Source organism: Etheostoma spectabile, chromosome 6, assembly GCF_008692095.1.
Source record: "Etheostoma spectabile isolate EspeVRDwgs_2016 chromosome 6, UIUC_Espe_1.0, whole genome shotgun sequence".
In the NCBI taxonomy this organism is placed as follows: Eukaryota; Metazoa; Chordata; class Actinopteri; order Perciformes; family Percidae; genus Etheostoma; species Etheostoma spectabile.
Genome location: NC_045738.1, coordinates 18,694,801 through 18,700,098, shown reverse-complemented (window position 1 = coordinate 18,700,098; position 5,298 = coordinate 18,694,801). Strand labels below are relative to the sequence as shown.

Sequence of the window (5,298 nt, the reverse complement as noted above, 5' to 3'; positions counted from 1 at the left end):
GAAAGCTTTGTCCTTTTTTTTTTTTAAACACTAGGGTTCAAAGATGGCATCTCATTCTTTCCTATGGAAGATGCTTTCTGTGCACATACAGTGAAAAAAGTCTTACAACATGTTATTTCCTAATTTCTCACCAGTTGGGGAATGGTATCCAAGAACTTCCACTTCGCAGAGTGTAAGAGTCCTGTCGGAACCAGGTAGAACCACAACCACATAACGTCCCTCCACACGTTGGTTGAAAGTCAAAGTGAAGGAGCTCCCTGCAGGGATGCTAGAAATTTTACCAGCCCTAAAAGAGAGACGAAAAGATAGAAAGCAGCTCATTATTGATGATCAGGATCGAGTTGGTGGTGTTTCCGTGATGCAGACTGCAATGTCGTGCTAAAAGAAACAGGTCTGTTTTGACAGGGCTTGATGTTGAAAGTGTTAGTCTCCAAACTGACTACTGCTTAGCATTGGCCTGTTCCCACAGATGCAAAGGGGAACTGTGCTGACGATTATTGGTCAGAGCAGATAGAGAAATAAAAAGTACATTTCTCTGGAAGAAATTAAGTTTCAATTGTTACTCTAGCCTTTCCTTTTTCATATACATTATATAATAGTATATCTTATAACTATGAATACGCACTCACAATGGATTTGTGACACCATTGCCTTCTAAAGAGTTGCCGATGCGAATCTCTGCCCCGTTGATCCTTTCTGCAAAGGAATCTCTGTTGGTGACGATGACGGAGGTGACGATGTAGGACTCTATTAGGTCCACTCTCCACCAGGGGTTGTTGTGTGTTTTTGTGTGGGAGCATGAACCGTCTTTATAAAAGTATCACGGTTTCCATCAATAGCATTGTAGGCAGATCCAAGAGAATCCTCTAGGTGTTGGGACTGAGTTGCTTTGCCATGCAAGGCCACATGTTCTGTGAAAGAAACACACACGTTTTAGTTACCAGCTTAATGTTGCCTAAAGTCTGCTAATTTGAGCCGCTAGACTCAAGCAGAGGTGAGGAGAGGTCTACAGAGGTTTAAGTTTATGTCTTTCTAACTCCACAGTCACAGAGGGTTTTCATTTTTAAACTGGTAGTCTTTAGCCCCAATCAACACTGACTTAAGGTTGTAAATTATTTGACTTTCAAATTTAGAAACCTGAAAAGTGAATTTCTAGCACTGAATATTTAGGCATTAAAATGATGTATCTGAATATTTTGCCTTTGGATTTGACCCTATTTTCACTTTTATTTTTTTAGTGTTCACAAACTCTCTCTTTAACATACTTGTAACTAATTATGACATATGTTATTTAAACTTAAGGGGAAGCACCAACACTTATATATTCCATTAATTTACTGGCTTATTTAAAACAGGGGCAGTGTACAATAAACGTATTGCACGAGATATATCACAATACTAATTCCTATCTTTTGTCTCTGGGAATGTAGACTATAAGTGCACATCTATATAGAAAATATATTAACATAATACTATTGTACAGCTGTAGGACAGAACTACATGTAAACACCTCTCGTCCTAGGGTCTCCTGACAGACCTCCAGCTGACAGCGGGGTCTGTGAGCGATCCCAGCCACCACCAGCTGGCTGTCATGTCAGACTGGTGCTTCTCAAGTCCAGTTGGAGCCAATGTGCCACTGGCCATCAATTTTCGTAAAGCTGCCCATATTCGATCTCTACACAGTTGATTTCTCACATAATAAAAGGCTCAATAGTTAATTCAGTGATGAAATAGCAGCCAAAAATTGTAAAACGTTTCCCTTTCTTTGCTGCAAACTACACACTACCAATCCAGAATCTAGAATTGATTGTTTTTACTTTTGGTTACAGTGATTTTTTTTTATTTTTTATTTTGCAACTGAATTTGGCCTGGTGAATTTGAGAAAGTGGAATGTATATAAATTGAATTTTATATATTGAATTTTGCATCTGAATTTGGAAATTTTGATTCGGAATTGATAAACTTAGAAAAATTAAGTTTAAATAAGTTGTTAAAAAGATTAAAATTCAGAGGGAAAAAATGTACATAATTTCATTGCATAAATATTCAGTGCTACATATTCAATGGCTTTTTAATTTCAAAATCCAATGAAACAGATTTACTTTTATACCCTTATTATTATTATTATTATTATTATTATTATTATTATTATTATTATTATTGTTATATATTGTATGACATTGACATTGACCATTCCTGCCCAGAAAGTTTCCTTACAGAACAGACTTGTATTGACACCTCCACCTTTTCAGACCTCCCCCCTTTACATTCAGCGTATTACTCAATGACATCACCAGAGACTAAAAATGTACACGACTACCTTTTGTTTTTTCATTAAAATACAGATATTCACACATTATACTTACTGTAAGCTGAGCACGTCCCCAAGAGGAGCAGCAAAGGAAAAACCACACTGTTTTTCATTGTTCTAATGGAGACAAGACAGGATTGATCCTAAATATCAGAGCTGCAAATGGCATTTCCACTGTTGACCATTAAGTTGTTCAAGAAGAATAAAAACAAAATGGAAGATAAAGATCTTTGAATGATCTTGAATGAAGAATAACTGCATACTGAAACAGTATTTTTTTGAATGGATGAACAATTGGGTAGAGGTCCGTTAAATGGCTGGGACAGTAAAATTAAGAAGGGGCTTTTGGAAAATCTTTCAAAACATTGACGTTATTCAAGAATATATTAAATAGTGTTATTTTTGGTATACTGAACATATTTACTTGCAACTAATGGAAATGTACCTGAGCACAATTCGCAAGAGTTTAGGACATCCGAGGATGTACTACACCCAGAATGTCGGTGTTCTGTCAAAGACTGTTACCTTGTAAATATGTTTCCCCCTAAGTATACCTTAACCAAACCTCATCCCTAACCACTGCTATGCATTTAAACAGAAGGGGGAAACTATTCAGCGGCAATACAGACTTGTCAGAACATTGTTGTTGCTTTTGCAGCTTGCACTTTAGACGCAGCCAATAGTTGCTGAAGCTAGTTCAAATGAATATATAACTGAGTTTTATCAACACGTCAGTTCAGATTTGGAAAAGGTATTTTTATGCAAAATGTGCCCACAGGGTCTAAAAAAAAAAATGAATTTAAAACGACACATTGAGTTGAAGCATCTAGGAGGAGGTTCTACTGAAAACGTATAGCTCTGACCAGCTCATTATTAAAAAGAAAAATGGAATTAGTTCTAAAACATTTTAAGCAATAAACATGAACTCAAGTTACATTAATAACATGACTAAAATAGGAGAAACGCAAATGAAATGCTTACCCTGATTCCTGCTTAGATCAAATGATTTACCCCTGGAGTCAGCTGATTCAAGTCTGTATCGTGCTGATTCGACCTTTAATTGTAGCAGCAGCTTCTTCAGAGTGAACTCCTGTTTCTGGAGATAGAAATTCTTAACTAAGGCTTTTTATCTAAACTATCCATCACAACTATCCAATCACATCACATCATAGAATTGACTCCCATACACTCCTACTCATCCTCAGGTTCCAGTGGTCATCTAAGGACACACCATGAAATATACCACAGAGTTCATTGATGCTGATCCAACAGTACCATTTGACGAGGACTTTAGTTTAACACAGTATTTCTCAAACCTTTCAATACTATTATTATTATATACCCCCTTTAAATTGCTTTTTTAAGCCGAGTACCCCCTGACCAGCAGGTTTTTAAACAAAAACATTTAAATGCTCCATTTCAAATGTTTAGAATCCATAATTTATTACATTCACTATGATAGTATAATTTATTTTGAGAATTATGCAAGACATACTTTTAGATTAGCATTTTTGCAAAAATGTCACATCCCCACATTAACCCACATTTGAGAAACAGTGTACCACATACACAGATGCACTAATGCATTCACTCAGTATAATATGACAATTCATGAATTTATTATGCGTTATGGTAGTAGTGTCCAAACTACATTCAGCCCAACACTGTTTACAATATATGTATATGGATTGTGAGTTATTTTAAAAATTGAATCACTATCATCATATGGGACTATCAATGACAGGAAACCAGAGTCGCCCGGCTGGTTGATGTAACGAGCACCTTGGTCAAAACTATTATTCTCTTCCGATCAAAAGCACTTAATCACCGGGAGTTTCTTCCACTGAGCTGGCATTGACAGTTTGGAGAGTTCTGGAACGGTTCTGTTCTCTGATATCTAAAAGTTATTGTTTTTTGCAAGAAAATGGAAAACAGTTTTGTTGAACTGGGCAACCTTGATTGGTTGGCAGAACGTCTTAAGTTGATCTGAACACATTGAAAATATAAGTTTGCAAGGAAAAGATGAAAAGCTTATGTTCATGAAATTTGTTATAAAAAAAAAAGATTTGACTTTTTTTTGTGAAATATTTCTCAACTCTATGGGTAATGATCTACAGTCTCTCAAACAAATATCTGAGAACATTAGAACATTAACTTGTTCTTCAAACATCTCTCTGTTGATAAGGTTGGAGTACATAATATGAACAATAGGAGCGTATTAAAATGATGGGATGCTACTAGGGCTGCACAATTAATAATATTTTAATCGCAATCACTATTTTGACTTCCCACGATCAAATTTGCGTGATCGAGCAATTCAAGCGTCATTTCTTAGAACGCTCCGTTTTTTTTTGCATAGCCCATCTACCGCTACTAACCGTCTGATCATGAGCCAGTCAGTTGTTCCTGCACCGCGCAGGTTAGTTTCTAGATGGAGACAGTCCCAGAGGACAGAGTAACGGGAGGAAAACTCAACAGAAGTCGGTGATACGTTGGTCTCAAGGTTTACCAGTTTACCAGTAAACGCAACATTTTGTCCCGTCTGTTTTTCAGACAACAGCAGTGACCAGTGCTAGTCGGTGCTAGTAGCGTCTGTTAGCTGTTAGCTAGTAGCGTCTGTTAGCTGTTAGCTCCTCTAGGATTCACCGGTGCTAATGTCCTCGCATCCGCTGCAATGTTGTTTATATGGATATGGTTCAATTTTGCGTTACATGACCCATTTCGTCTACAAAGCCGTGTCTGTGTTGGATCTTTCTACGCTCTCGTCTACTCTCCGCGCAGTCCGGCCATACAGCGGCCGCCAGTCCACACTTCTGACATTTGTCTACAGTTTTAATTTTTTAAATTTTTTAACACAGCTGGATATTGTTGCTGTCACGGCGAAGAACACAGAAGAAGTTATTGAATGCAACTAACTTCAGCTGGTAGAGTAACAGCGTGAGACGGAGCTGCTGGTCCTGGACCTGGGCCAGAGATGTGACCCATGG

General features: G+C 37.4%; 1 protein-coding gene and 1 pseudogene across 2 annotated transcripts in view; one reads left to right on the top strand and one right to left on the bottom strand.

The window, feature by feature from the left end:
- LOC116690554 (uncharacterized) overlaps nt 1-3,407 on the bottom strand; it is a 6,081-nt pseudogene extending 2,674 nt beyond the window's left edge.
- Nucleotides 1-5,298, top strand: part of ankmy2a (ankyrin repeat and MYND domain containing 2a) — a 22,604-nt gene that overhangs the window by 11,743 nt on the left and 5,563 nt on the right. The window lies entirely within an intron of this gene.